The sequence below is a fragment of the Lissotriton vulgaris genome, chromosome 7 (genome assembly GCF_964263255.1).
Source record: "Lissotriton vulgaris chromosome 7, aLisVul1.2, whole genome shotgun sequence".
Lineage (NCBI taxonomy): Eukaryota > Metazoa > Chordata > Amphibia > Caudata > Salamandridae > Lissotriton > Lissotriton vulgaris.
In genome coordinates this window covers 1060339111-1060355374 of record NC_141695.1, presented here as the reverse complement: position 1 = coordinate 1060355374, position 16264 = coordinate 1060339111, and positions in this window count along the sequence as shown.

Sequence of the window (16264 nt, the reverse complement as noted above, 5' to 3'; positions counted from 1 at the left end):
CTTTGTGGACAAGAATGTCTCTAAAGCTGCGGCCCTTTCTGTAGGTTATTCTCGGTCTGCGCTGGAAAGTATGGCCGAAAATGGGGTCACTTGCAGTATATCCCATTTATCTGCCAGTATTTTTTGTATCTGTTAGGAGTTGCCACTGTAAGTGAGGATAACTCTGTTGGTTTCCTCAGGAGTGGTAGTGTTTTCGTGTTGTTTTCAGATTCAGTGGTCAAAGTCAGAGCATGATCAATTTGATCAACTCTGTTGGTGGCTCTGCGGAGGACCAATTTAGGATAGCCTCTATCTTTAAATCTTTTGATCATGATTTCTTTTTCTAGTTGGAATGCCGCATCGGTACTGCAGTTCCTTCTCGCTCTCAGCAGTTCCCCATAAGGGATACTCCACTTAAGGGTATCTGGGTGGCTGGTGAGAGCGTGAAGGAGGGTATTACCTGCTGTTGTTTTGCGAAAAAGGCTAGTTTGGAGGGTATTTCTCTGCGGTGTGTAGTAGGTCAAGAAATTGAATGGGGTATCTACTCATGTTGTTCGTGAGGGTGATGTTAAGATTGTTACTATTGAGTTTCTCTATGAACTCTGGCCATTTCCTCAGTATCAGTCCAGATTACAAAGAGATCATCTATGTAGCGAAGCAAAAGTTTGACTTTGCCAAAAGATGAAGAAAGAGTTCTGTCCTTTCTTATGTCCTCCTCCCATTTGCCTAGAAAAAGATTGGCAAACCTTGGGGCAAAACATGTGCCCATAGCCTAACCAAGGGTCTGTTTAACCACATCGCTGCTGTGCATTTTCCCCTCCTGTGCTGTTTTATGATGAATTCCATTGTTCATGACGAGCTCAGCTCGTCATCAGCACAGCTCCACTGTGCCTCATGACGAGCTGAGCTCGTCATGAGCATGGAAGGGGTTAAAGATGGTGCCATTAAACATAAACATGTTGTTGGTGAGGCATAGGTGCATCATTTCTAAGAGCATTTTAGTATATTCCAGGTACTCAATTGATCTCCCTTTCAGATCATGGTGACATGCTTCAATGCCCTGTTTGTGATCTATAATCATGTAAAGGGAATTTACATCAAGTGTTATCATAAGGTCAGTGGGCCCCATCTGATGTCTTTAAGTTTGGTTAGAAAGTATTTTCTATGTTTAACGTGCGATGGGAGTCCTGTGACATACTCCCGGAGGAAATGGCCGACGTATTTGGACACTTTTTCTGAGGCACTACCTATGGAAGATACAATAGGCCTCCCTGGTGGTATATGGATTCGTCAAGCGGGGGCTGAGAAAAAAGGGTTGTCCCAAAAGTTGTTTTCTCCATGTTAATTTCCAAAGGACATTTTGCGACGACCTACAGCTCAAACTGCTGAACGGAATTACCCCAAATTTGGCAGAAAGGTAGAGCTTGGTTCCGAAAGTGACCTTTTTATTAAAAGATATAAATACGTTCAGTAGTTTTTGAAAAAATCTGAAATAAGAGTGAAAAAATAATTTTCCCATAGGAAACTTTGTGCAAGGCTACAGCCGAAACTACTGAACGGAATTACTCCAAATTTGGCAGAAAGGTAGGGCTTGGGTCAGAAAGCGACCTTTTTACAAAATGGTATAAATCCGTTCAGTAGTTGCTGAGAAATTAGAAAAATGTAAGTTTTGATATCTCGGCGAAACCTAAGTCCTGTGCGCGAGCTTCACTGTGATTGGATGCCAGCACTCCAAACCAGGAAGTGTTGGCAGCCCTCTTGTGGCTCAGTAAAAGCGAGTCACCAGAAAGCAGAGAAACAAAGGTATAATACAAGAGAAGGGGACAGGGTAGAGACACCATGAACCGCTAGGCCTGCTCAGGGTGTCCCAGAAGGGTCCCCAGGGTCAAAAAAAGCATTTTAAAAAAATTCGGCGCTATTGGCGTAGGGGTCGCGGGTTCCCACTTTTATTTTAATGAGGCCCCTGGGCGGGTTAGGTCTCGGGGGTATTTGTTAAAAAAATATTAGCGGGGTTCTCGCTGGGGCCCCCGCAGTCCAGGGGCTTCAGTTATGTTGGGAGGGGTGTGTGAGAAAGTCGCTCTATATATACTGGACCAAAGTAAGGTACAGTGTGTATAGAGACAACCAACCCCAGAGGTACAACAGAGGTTAAAGTCAGGGCTGACCTTACTCTCAAAAATGGTAGCTTGGTCGAGCAGTAAGGCAGTATCAGAGGACAGTGTAAAGCATTTGTTGTACCTAATCAGTCAGCAAAAGGTTTCACACACTCAAGGACTGAACTCCAGGCCAATTGTTTTTATATCAAAAGATATAGTTGTTTTATTTTTAGAACCAACAGGTATCAAAAATATACTTTTCTTAATTATGAGAGATCTCAAGTAATTACTTTGCAGAAAGGAATTAACTTTGTAAACACAACAAGTACAGGGGTTGCAGTATGTATCACAATTCTAAACACAATCTAACATTGAGCTCAATGGGTTTTTCTACATAAATGCAGCTGATTACTTTATCGATTACTTTTGTAACTCCAGGACTGTATCCTAGATTCAGTCCTGGGGTCTAAGCTGAAAACAGTTTAGTAAAAACGTTTTAGTTATTTCAATGATTTTTAAAGAATAAAAAGGTATTTTAAAAGTTCACACTTGGAAACTTTTCAGTGATAATCTAGCAATGTCATCCAACGGGAGAAAATTCAGGTTACTGGCAGAGTACGTTCTCGTTACTTTTGTACTCCAGTACTGGGCTCCTAGGTCCAGCACTGGGATCTCTACTTAAGACAGGTAAGTAATTGATTTTCAGTATTAGGTACGATTTTTAAGAAATATTTCAAGTTTTCAAATGTAGACAGAAGACATTTCATAGAAAAGCAGACAATGGATTCCTATGGAGAAAATACAAGTTACTAGTAAACCCGGTTAGGATTACTTTTGCGGTACAGTACTGGGCTACAAGGTACAGTTCTGGCTTCTCTCCTGATCACAGGTGAGTACTTCGGAATTCGGTATTCGGCTGATTTTATAGCAATATTTTAGAGTTTAAAAACTTCAAAGTTTGAAGATTTTTCGAGTCAAACCAGTCAATGTTATCCTATGGCAGGAAAGTGAGTTATCGGCTTCCAGGTGAGTAATCGACTGGTGGAGTCAAGGTTCTAGGCATAGACTCAGGGGTCCCCCAGGGTCAGGTAGGTACAGTTGGCACACCCTCAGCGGCACAGGGGCAGCTGGGTGCAGAGGTAGTTAGGCCCAATGTTATCCAACAGAGGTTAGGGGGCCTTCGGTTGGTGGCTGCAAGCAAGCAAGCCACGTGGCTGTGGGAGCCAAGCTCCTGGTCACTTACTCAGGGCAAGTGGGGAAGTAGAGTAGGGTAGTGGTTGCACTTCCAGTGGCACTCTGGCGGCTGGGTGCAGGGTGCTTTTGAGCCATCGGGCGCCCAATGTTATTCAATGGAAAAGATAAAAAGGGAACAAAGGCTGCAGACTAGGGGACGGTGATTCTTCAGGTGCGACCACCACTTCGAGAGGTAAGTTGGGATCTTGGAGAAGAGGTAGGTACCCCAAAGGAAGGCACAGAGGGCTGCAGGGCGCCGGGTGCAGGGGTGTTTTTTGGTTTCGGGAATCTTACCCTCGGCTGGACGCGGTTGGGGGGTCTCTGATTCTGAGGCTGCAGGTGCCGTCTAGTTCGTCGAGAATGGTATTTGGCCACTGGACTTCGGGTCCCAGTCGCCGGGGGTCATCCTCGTGGTCTTGGTTCACTCGAGCACGGGCTGGGCTCAGCGGGTGCAGAGTTGGCTGGATTTGCGGTTCCTGGCTGGCACCAAGGGTGTTGCTGTTGGAGCAGACTGAAAATCAACAGGAGAGAAAGGGCAAGAGTAGGCACTCCTGTACTCCAATAAATATGTCAAAAACAACTAAGGAGTGACTCTGTGAAAAAGATAAAGTGACAAAAATAACTTTAGTTTGTTTGGTTAATAATACCCCCCATAAACCAAAAAGTGGATCCAATGACGGAAAACGGCCACTGGAAGCTGCCTATGCCCAGTTGTGCTTATAAAAAAGAGAGAAAAGTCTCTTTCTTTGTTAAAGGACCCGCACCACTAGTTGGTGACATGCTTCATCATTGGGTCCCCGCTGGGGTGGCCGAATGCCTCCCCAGCGTGCTACAACGCCTGAGTTACAGCAGAGCAGGATAGTGTTGAGTGTGACAGTGCTCTAACTAAAATGTGAGACTAACTGTGAGTGCCAATTAAAAAATACAAGGTTGAAACCTATAAAAACTTTTAATAAAGGTAAACCCGTATTGAATAAAAATCATCATCAAATGTTACAAATAAAAACACTGGTAACACACCCAATCCATTTTTGGTGAAACCAACAAGGGAGGCGGGGGATACTAGACATGCTTGGGGGAAAGCTAGAAGGACACCTCTGCCCGAACTTCCACCAGAGGCAGTACCCTATGTGGTAGTTTTAACAGGGGTGCCTGTGCTTGGACCAAATAAGAGGGAAGGTTTTGCTCAACTAAAAAATAAGATTATGCATTGGCTTAGCTTATATAGGCCTATTGCAAATCATGTTAATGGTGAAATTGTTCATGTTCGTCGCCTTCAATGGCTGGGGGGTAGACCCAAAGACATTGATGGTGATGTTGTGGTGGTGAATTTTAGGGACCCAAACGCTGTCCAGTTCATATTGAACTGGCAGGCAGGAAGTACAAATAACATAATAATCCCTAAACCATTAACCTACTTTTATCCGAGGTCAGTGGTGTTTCCATCACAGCTCCACCCGCCGCAATATCAACAACTACACCATATACCCACAACTCAACCAAACAATCATTCCATTGTACAGAATGCTGGGAGTAATTGTTATGCGTCATATCCCCCCCCTCTGCAGAATGTAAACAATATGCATTACATACCATGCCCTATGATAGCACCAGACCCAATGGGACGGAATTATGTTTCGGCCAAAACACATAACACCCAGAGAGGTAGGATGGATAATCTTAAACCATTTACACCGCTAGAAACCTCTAATAGATATGACATCTTTAGCGGTCTAGACGATTGTGATTGATGCCATGTGATGTGGGGGTGTGCGGGGTTAGACACATTGAGTTGTGGTGACGCGAGTAAGACCACTCAGAATGCACTGGCCATTACTGTGATTTTTGATGATGTGAATGATGCATTGGTTAATACTGCGTCCTCTTGTGTGGGTAAAACTGACTATGACAATGTTAATGTATTCCATGACGTCATAAATCCAGAGGAGGAGGTTTTGCAGATATCTATTCCGCACAACAATTCACTCTTAGAGGTAATGCCCATGGCAACTCAATCTAGGCTTCCAAGTTCTCAGGAAGAGATGCCTAGGACTTTCCCTGAGAGACTAGTTACTCCTGAAATTCCGATTAAAATGATCTGTTGGAATATAGCTGGAGTTGATAAAAATCTAAGGGACCCGGAGTGGGCTAGCTATATAGAGTCCTTTGATCTCTGCCTCTTTCAGGAAACTTGGGCAGTGGAGACGCCTCATAGGGTGGGCTACAAGACTTATGGGATTGGTGCGATACCCTCTAGAAGTGGTAGGCCATCAGGGGGACTCTTGATATGGGTGAAAATAAATTTAAGGGTAAATATTGAGGAGATACCCACTAACTCCGTAGACATATTAGCTTTAAAGATCACAGCTTGTAATGGGAAGAACCTATTCCTTATAAATGTCTATAACAGGCCTTTACCCTCCTCAAAAGAATCACCGACCATTGCTAATTTAGATTGTTTTCTGAGTAGATTAGATCCCAGGGAGGATTTTGTTATTTTGGCTGGTGATCTAAATTGTAATTTTGAGCCAGTCTTGGGCCTGAGGTTCCGTGACGATTGTAAGTGGTGTTTTCGACTCGCACGAATATGGTCGAGTCTGGTATCTATGAACCGCAAATGACGAGTTTAGTAAGTGTGCGCAGTTCCGCTGTGCTAACTCTTAAACCGTTCGTTTGTTATATGGGTTTTTCATCTGTACCCACGGGTTCCATCTTAGATACGGCATCCATTTTGTCTCTTGCCCTCAAGTAGCCAGCGAACGGACGTTGTCCGCTTCGCGACCCTGGGACTCCCAAGATATTTGTGGAAGACACATGTTCTTTGTGAGTGTCTTTATGACGAGGGGGTTGCTACTGTAAGGCAGATGGCGCCGCTCGAGGCTCATCTTGCCGCACGGACTTATTGTCTCAGCCGTGCATCTCATTAGGCACGTCCCTTTGATGCCTGTATCTCGTGTTTCCCGATACCTCCCCTTTTACACCCTTTCCAATCTCCCCACTGTCTCCGTCTTCCTCTGCACCTGTCTTTGTTCCTATTTCGATCTGTTTTACTGCTGATTGGAATTTGCTAATGGTGGGAAGATGGTTTTTACAGTTGGGAACCGCCAAATGTTTCCGCACTTATGTTCCGGACCTTGTGTGTTTCAAAGTGACCAAAGCGACCCCTCTGGGGGATAATTGTGGGAACCGGGTTGTAAACTTTTGTGCCCAATGTAATCCTATGGGTAAAAACTGTATAAAAGGAGCGATCCACAGAACCAATTCGAAGCAGTCTCCCCAAGTTGCACGTGGTGTACTTGTCGTGATCTCTGTGTTCCCTGCAGCAAATAAACCTTGAATCTTTGACGTCGAAGGAAGTGTCCCGTGTCTCTGTGACTTGTACGCCGGAGCAGGTTACCCACGAAGGTTTCAGGCGTTGTGCCCTGGCACCGCTGGGTCTTAAAGAACCCAGTCCTTCAGTTGGCGCCCAACGTGGGGCTGCATCAGTGGTACCGGTCCAAGCCCGACGATCGTGAGGAACTTCGTGTGAAATCTCCGAGGGAAGGTGCACTCCGCTTCATCGATCCTGTTGTCGAAATAAGTGGCCCGAAGACTTTTCCCGCGAAGATTCCCGCCTCCTGGCGGCTGCGACGGACTGCTGCCCTGACTGTAGACCTGTTTTGGCGCCTGGCGTAGACCTTAGTATAGCGAGACGATTGACGGGCCTTCCTGGTGACGCCATCGATCTTTGAGTTAAGTATTTGTGGGTCGCTCCCAGAGTTCTTGGTTGTGGTTATTTAGTGGTTGCATGGTTCCATTGCATTTGTGGTTCTTGGTACTTTGTTGTGTTGTTTGACGACTGCAGCCGCCAAAAACCGAGGGTTTTGTTCTTTGCTGGGACTTGGTAAATCCCGTAACCCTTGAAGTTTGTGAAACTCGGCTAGTGTGCAAGATGCCTGGTCGCAGTACTTTGTTCAGTTGTTTTAGACCTTGTGGTGCGGATTCCCGACTGGAGGACTCGTGTCCGATACCTCCGGTTGGGACTCCTACTTATGACTTGTATAGCAAACATGGGCTAGGCCCGATTACCTTTAATGATTATTGGATTAAATATACAAAGAAAGACGGCGACCTTCGTTGGCCACCTCACGGTAGCTTCGAGGCGTCAATCTTAGATAATCTAGAAATGAAGTTGTTCGAACGTAAATCCAGGCCGGCCATGTTTGATGCCTTTCGGTTGTGGCGCAAAGAAGCCCGACAGAAAGAGATCAGACAGAATAAACGTAGTCAGCGAGATAATGTTGCTACCATAGTGAAGAAAGCTGAGCAGTTCCAGCGTGATAAGGAGAATAAGGATAAGGAAGTGTTTGAAAGACTACAGCGTATGACCATAGATAAATGTTATCCTGCTTTGCCTACGGAGTCGGATACGAAGGAAGAGGCAGTTGAGGATCCTTTAATGTCCTATCTTATGAAGTCGCCCCCTCCGTACGTACAGGGTACCGCAGTTCCTGTGGTCCCTGCCGTACCTGTTCTTCCACCTATTGTTCCTCCGCCTGTTCCTCAACCTGCACCTGTTCTTCCGACTGTTCCTGCTCCTTTGTCTGTTGCTATTCCTACTGCTCCTCCGCTTCCACATACTCCTGTTCCCGCTACTGCTCCTGCTACTGCTCCTGTTTTGTTAACCCCTGCTGTTGCCACTGTTTCTACTCCTTCTCTTGTTAGCCCTGTGTCTTATTCTTCTCCCTCTACTCGTAGTCGCAATTCTCCTCTTGCGGCTAGCTTCTTTCAGTCGCTCGGACCTGTTCATGGGTCTGCTGGTTCCGATGGTCCTCAGAGACGTAGTCAGCTTCCTGGAAACAGAGAACGCGTTGCGTTGTATAATATGGCGATGGGTTGGATGGTAAGCCCTCTTAGAAATCCACCCCGTGTTGTCCTCGAAACGTTTTGTCAATTTAATATACCAACCCAGAGATACGTGTTTGATGAAATGTGCAAGTTCCTTCATGATCAGATAGCGGCCGATGCGCCTGACGAGGTGCTGACCGCCCTGTCCGAGCTTCGACTTCAGTTCGCAACTGGACTGATAGTAGATACTAATGTCCGACGTGCTATTGAGCGGTTACTATCTTTCCGTCCCGCTCCAATACCTCATGCATTGTTTGTCGAGGATATTGAACACCAACCAGACGAGTCTGGCCAATATCCTATGCGTGAAGTTCCACCGGTTTGGGTACCGGCTGATCCTAATGCTCATCCTGCGACAGCGGCGCATTTCCAGAGAGTGTGGATACATCTCCCATGGAAACGATCGGAAGTGCTTCAGGTGAAGCAATCTTTGCCTGATCCACGCAAAAATCCTACTGGGTATTACAAGGAATTATCGCAACTCGTAGATGCTACGGTAATGAATCTTGCCGATATCGACATGTTGTTTGGCAATGTCGTACCGCAACCGGTATGGGCTAAGATTCGTCAGCAAGATCACGCAAATGAATTAGGCGGTGATTGGGCCGCCATTATAGCAGCAGATGCTGGACAAGTGGCTGCTACTAAACCCGACCAATTGATTACTGCTCTTCCTCAGCGAATAATAACATTAATGAAGACTCTTATGCCAGCTATGAGGGTAAATTGGGACAAATTGTCAGCTTGCAAACAAAAGAAAGACGAGAGTGTTTCCGATTTCTTTACGAGGTTTGAGGAAGCGTTCGTTGACCATAGTGGACAGGATATGGGTACCGAGGGTGGACAAAGGTTGTTTGTGGATAAATTCGTGTCGAACTTATTGCCCGATTTGAGCAATAAATTAAAGAATTCAGAGAGTGCATGGGCCGTTTCTACCTCAGCTCAGATATTGGCTACGGCACAATATTATGAGAATAGGGAGAAAGAGGAAAATGACCGTGCTGACAAAAAGACGAAAGAACTGAAAACTAAAGTGTTGTTGCAACAAGCGTATCCGCCGCGTTCTAATCAGAATGCGCCTCCACAGAATAGATCGCAGTTGCAATCGAATCGATCGCAACCGCGTAATGACTCCTCCTCCCAAAGATCCTCGTTAGGGTACAATCAATGTGCTTATTGTAGACAGGAAGGACACATTAAATTCAACTGCCCTGTTTTAAATGAACGTAATAGTGGTAATTCGTCTAAAGGAGGCCGTGGTGGTTCACAGCAGACATCACGTGGTAGAGGTCGTGGTGCACAGAACGATCGCTCAGATAATTCATCTAATTCTAATAACTGTTTCGATCAACGTGGATCATCGCAAGGGCGATCTGCGCAGTACAATGTAGACGATTATTACGTCGATCAGGGAACTGACGACAGTAATTACTAGGACAGCCAAAGACAAGGAGAGGGAGTGGTATCAGTTCCGGTTGATCAGAGAGGGCCTTACGTCGCAGTTGCTACATCGGGCGTCGTTGAGCCTTTTCTGTTGGACACTGGTGCAGCAAAAAGTTCTATCATGTATTCGAAACTCCCTGGCGCACCTTTGTCTGGCTTAACAAATGTTTCCGTTGGATTCTCTGGCGCCCCTGTTAGCAATCCAGTTTCGCGCCCTTTGCCCCTTCAAATTGGGCCACGTGAGCTAGAGGCTCCGTTGATTTTAACCACGGGTTGTGGCGAAAATCTTTTGGGCCTGGATTTGCTTAAACGTTTGTACGCAACTTTGTATTGTTCTCCTGCGGGTGTAAAGCTTACGTTAGGAGAGAGGGTAGTCTCTCCCATGTATTTGTCCCTCGATAAGCTCCCACCGGAATTGAGTTCTCTTCCTGCGTCTTTGTGGGCGACGGGTCCAAATGACGTGGGCCTACTTGATATCTCCCCCTATGTTGTTCAGTTGAAAGCTAATGTGCGATTGCCACGTATTCCCCAGTATCGTATCTCCCTTGATGGTGAACGAGCTTTGTTAGCGATCATTTATGATCTGATCGAGAAAGATGTTATCGAAGAGACTCGGGGAAACGTGTGCAACAGCCCTGTACTGCCCATTCTTAAACGTACTGATCCTTCAAAACCGCCTGTTTATCGTTTTGTTATCGATTTACGGGAGGTAAATAAAATTGTGATTCCTCAATTTCCTGTTGTGCCTGACATCACGGCGCTACTGACTCTGATTCCAGCTACTGCATCATGGTTTTCGGTGATTGATTTGAAAAATGCGTTTTTCAGCATCCCGATTGCCGAAGAGAGCAGGGACCTTTTCGGTTTCTCTCTCGGTGGGCGTAGCTTCCGGTTCAAACGCGCTCCTCAGGGCTACTGTGAAAGTCCATCTATTTACAGCCAAGCCTTGAAGGGTCAACTGGATGCATTTAGGTTGCCGGTTGGTGCGGCTTTGATCCAATACGTCGACGACTTATTGGTGGCTGCTGATACTCAGGACACTTGCAAACTTGCTACGGTGTCGTTGCTGCAACATCTCTGTGAGTTAAATCACAAGGTGTCACCTTCTAAACTCCAATATTGTTGTCAAGAAGTAACCTATCTAGGTCACTTATTGTCAAAGGAGGGAAGGAGATTGACCCCAGAGAGAATTGCAGCGATTGCGCGAATAGCTGTGCCGAAAACCCAAAGAGATGTGCGTGCCTTTCTAGGTATCACGTCGTACTGCAGGCAATGGATTCCTAATTTTTCATTGCTAGCGAAACCATTGGTGGCTCTTACGTGCAAGGATGTTTCAACTCCTTTACCATGGACGGAAGAATGTCAGAAAAGTTTTTCTGAACTGCGTGATTCATTGTGTTCGGCTCCTGTGTTAGGTACCCCTGACTACGGTAAGCCGTTCACGTTATATGTTCACGAGAGGGAAGGTTGTGCTTTGAGTGTTTTAACGCAACCTTTTGGTGGTAAGCAGCGTCCATGTGCATATTTTTCCTCGACCTTGGACCCTGTAGCTAGAGCATTGCCGAGTTGTTTACGAGCAACAGCGGCAGCTGCGGTCTCCATCCGACAATCAGCAGGATTGGTCATGGATAATATGCTTACGGTGATGGTTCCGCATGCAGTCGATACTCTTTTGAATCGAACGAAAACTCAGCACTTGACGAGTGCGAGGTTGTCTGGGTACGAATTGACGCTCTTGGCAAGCCACATTCAGATAAAACGTTGTAACGTTCTGAACCCGGCAACTTTGTTACCAATTAGCACAGAGTCAGATGAAGTAGCAGAACATGACTGCTACTTGAGGACTGAAGAGGAAACGAAAGGTCGAGTGGACCTTAAAAACACCCCATTGGAAGATCCGGATGGCACTTTGTATGTGGATGGGTCATGTTTTAAGTTGCCGAATGGCGATGTAACTACTGCTTATGCTGTTGTAACATTGAATACTGTTGTTGAGACTGCAAGGTTGAATCAGAATTCTGCCCAAGCTGCGGAGCTGATTGCTCTTACTAGAGCGTGTGTGTTGGCGAAAGGGAAACGTGTGAATGTTTTTACCGACAGTCAATACGCTTTTGGTGTTGCGCATAGTTTTGGACGATTGTGGCGAGAGAGAGGTTTCTTGACGTCGCACGGTACGAAGATACAGCATGGCCAGCTTGTGAACGATCTTTTGGATGCATTGACTTTGCCTACGCAAGTTGCGATTGTTAAGTGTAGTGCGCATCGTAAAGTGACGGATGATGTTGGTCGTGGTAATGCGTTTGCGGACGAGACTGCTAAGGAGACTGCCCGGAACCTTAGCACTCGAATGTATGTGACGAGTTCGGTTAGGTGGCCCACAGAATCGAGTATGTGTGAAGATACTATCGAGAGCGTGAAAGCAATTCAGAATGAGGCCACTGAGACTGAAAAGACGAAGTGGAGAGAAAGTACGGGAAAGTTGGATGCGAATGGTTGTTGGATTGATTTGTCGGATCAGAGAAGATGGATGTTGCCTGATGCGTATGTGCTGGTCGTTGTGACAATGGCACATGGGTTAGCACATATTAGCGCGAAAGGTATTTGTAAGTTGCTGGCTGCTGTGTGGAAGAATGATGGCATTACGAAATGTGCTGAACGTCTGGTGAAGAATTGTATGGTGTGTGTAATGTACAATCCTGGCAAAGGAACCCCAACTCCCCCTGGCAGTTTTGCTCCCCCTTCGTATCCCTTTGAGGTGATTCAATTGGACTTCATCCATATGGAGCGATGCAATAACCTGAAGTACGTTTTAGTTGTAGTTTGCGCATTCTCCCGATGGATCGAGGCCTATCCCCTCAAAGACAATACTGCTTTGTCTACTGCGAAAATCCTACTGAAGGAATATTTTCCTCGGTATGGAATGCCTAGAGTCGTGTGGTCAGATAACGGAAGTGAGTTTGTTGGAAGTGTGATGAAGAGTGTGTGTAAAGGCCTTGGAATAAATCAAAAATTCCACAGCGCCAATCATCCCCAGTCAGCTGGATTAGTTGAGGGGTATAACGGCACCCTTAAACTAAAGTTAGCAAAGATTCAGGCTACGACTGGTCTTTCGTGGCCTGATGCTTTACCTCTAGCATTACTGTCAACTAGGGCGACTGTACACTCCCGAGTAGGGCTTAGTCCCTATGAAATAGTGTTCGGCCGTCCTGCGAATGTGTGGGGGGTTCCTAGGCCAGGAATGTTTTCTGATCTTGAGTACCCAATGTTGATTGACTATTTACATGACTTGACTGCTAAACTGAGGTTAATTCACCAACAGGTTTACGACGCATTGCCGACGCAGACGGAGGGTCCAGGCCACCAGCTCCAGCCCGGAGACTGGGTGGTAACGCGAAACTTTTCACGCAAGAATAATCTGGACCCGAGGTTCACCGGACCTTACCAGGTGCTCCTGGCCACGAGGACTGCCGTTCGTCTTGAGGGGCGTAAAAACTGGGTGCATGCCACCCATACTAAGCGAGTCCCTATCCCTTTGCCGGCAGACCCGTGGGTAAGGAAAGGCATTGCGTCAACAGAAACAGAAACATTGCCGGCGTTTGTGCCTTTCAGCGACGCACAGCCTGTTGGAGAATCCTCAGCGCAGCAGAAAGCCACTGTTGAAAAATTGTTAGCAAAAGACTCAAGACCAGAACAATCAACTGATCAGCAGGACGTTGTCCCTTCGACGGATCCTTTGTTCGACGAGCAGACACGTCCCGGGAAACACCGATATTCTTTGCGATCTCGCACTAAGGACAAATAAAATTTTTCTTGCTTTGCTGAAATTGACAACTGCAGTATCTCCGTTTCCCCGTGATCAGTTTTGAACTTTCGTATTATTGTAATTATTTGTGTACATATAGATATTGAGTTTCCTCCCTTGTATCTTTTTACTTCCACAGCCGAGAGACTTTGTGCTTGTATATACATATTGTGTATTGAAGGCCGTAGGGCCGCGCGCGTACTTCCTTCTGGATAGTAGGTCTTGACGCTAGGTTAAAGGCCGTCGGTTCCTAGGAACTCCTAGGGATTGACTATTGCTACACAGAACGAAGTGCGTCAAGAAACGTTGCGGACGGTCGTCGGGAATGGCATTCTCGAAGCTGAATGATTTGGAAGGAGCTCAAGCCCATAGATTCAAGCTGCAGCAACTCAGTCGTACCAAATGCTTCATATTCCAACTGTTTGTATTGTTTTTGACTGCTTCTGCATTACTGGCGGGTGGGGTGTATTACATGATGTCTTATTTCTTACCTGCTACACCTACTCCTACTCCTTACCCTAACCTTACCTCTACTGTTTCCCCTCATTCCTTTCATATGTTACCGGAACACGAGCAGGCCAGACGTGTAGAATTCCGCAACAATTCCTTTATTCAGCTCCTCCATCAGCATCAGTTAGTGGTTAACACTACTAATTGTTGGGTGTGTGGGTTGATGCCACATACTACGGATAAGGGAATTCCATATCTGGTGTTACCGTATAGTTCCCAAGGGTCAGCTCGAGCATTTCAAACAATGTTTCGAAGCGCACTGGGTTTCCACCCCATTCGAGAACCACGTTCCCCCTACTCTGGTCCTACCTCGTACCAAAAACCTTTGTCGATAGCAATAGAGGATTTAGATAGTGAGATCTATGATCCTTCGCTTATTCCCGAAGAAGAGGTACAGGCCTATAGAGTCCTAAGTAGAGGTGAATATAGTGTGTTCACTAGTGAGAAGCAGCTTAAAAGCTCGCCTCCTATATGGGTCGTACCCCACACTGGTAATTTTTGTCTTATGGGTCGTGGCCGAAGATCGCAAGCCCGACTTGGAGCAAGTGCTTGCACTGAGAATTACATTCTGCCGATGTCCTCGTCCCCTGTGTTCCTGGCTGCCAAGGGTACATACTTTATCTGTTATGATCGTGCATATACATGGTTGCCCGCAGACTTCATGGGCTCATGTTTTATTGCAAATCTGTTGCCTCCGACGTTCACTGTAGATGCCGATTATCATAAGACTAGAGTTGTGCGAGGCGTAATTAGCGAAGAGGATACTGCCGGTCAAGAGGCAGGAGACTTTTTCAAGGGTTTCCTCCCGTTTTGGGGACCTATGGTTAATAGTAGGAACCTGAGACAGTTGACTCGAGTGGTAGAATCGACAGCTAATATTACTGCCAGTGCCCTTGGTAATATCACCACAGAACTTCAGGCGGAGAGACTTATGACGTTACAAAACCGTATGGTTTTAGATGTCATTTTAGCAGATCGCGGTGGGGTATGTAAGGTGATCCATTCGAGCTGCTGCATTTTCATTCCAGATAATGCTCCTACTGTCTATCAAGCCATCTCGAGGTTGCATAAGATTTCCGAATCCATACACGTGGATGTAGGGGATTGGACGCTACTTGGATGGTTTTGGGGCCTGATGTCGACTTGGGGTTGGAAAATTCTGATGATCATCGGAGTTGTGGTAGTGTTCCTGTTCACGTGTTGCCTTTGTGTGCAGTGTGGTCCTGCCTTATGTGGCCTCTGTGCTACGACGTGTATAAGACAACCATCTGCTACCAAGGGGACTCGGTTGGACAGAGCTATGCTACAGCAACATCTTGATGGTCTGATGAATATCGAATATGATTCCGACTAGTGCTTGCCTACATGAGGGCAAAAGGAGCGTCTGAGGTTCCGTGACGATTGTAAGTGGTGTTTTCGACTCGCACGAATATGGTCGAGTCTGGTATCTATGAACCGCAAATGACGAGTTTAGTAAGTGTGCGCAGTTCCGCTGTGCTAACTTAAACCGTTCGTTTGTTATATGGGTTTTACATCTGTACCCACGGGTTCCATCTTAGATACGGCATCCATTTTGTCTCTTGCCCTCAAGTAGCCAGCGAACGGACGTTGTCCGCTTCGCGACCCTGGGACTCCCAAGATATTTGTGGAAGACACATGTTCTTTGTGAGTGTCTTTATGACGAGGGGGTTGCTACTGTAAGGCAGATGGCGCCGCTCGAGGCTCATCTTGCCGCACGGACTTATTGTCTCAGCCGTGCATCTCATTAGGCACGTCCCTTTGATGCCTGTATCTCGTGTTTCCCGATACCTCCCCTTTTACACCCTTTCCAATCTCCCCACTGTCTCCGTGTTCCTCTGCACCTGTCTTTGTTCCTATTTCGATCTGTTTTACTGCTGATTGGAATTTGCTAATGGTGGGAAGATGGTTTTTACAGTTGGGAACCGCCAAATGTTTCCGCACTTATGTTCCGGACCTTGTGTGTTTCAAAGTGACCAAAGCGACCCCTCTGGGGGATAATTGTGGGAACCGGGTTGTAAACTTTTGTGCCCAATGTAATCCTATGGGTAAAAACTGTATAAAAGGAGCGATCCACAGAACCAATTCGAAGCAGTCTCCCCAAGTTGCACGTGGTGTACTTGTCGTGATCTCTGTGTTCCCTGCAGCAAATAAACCTTCAATCTTTGACGTCGAAGGAAGTGTCCCGTGTCTCTGTGACTTGTACGCCGGAGCAGGTTACCCACGAAGGTTTCAGGTGTTGTGCCCTGGCACCGCTGGGTCTTAAAGAACCCAGTCCTTCAGTTGGCGCCCAACG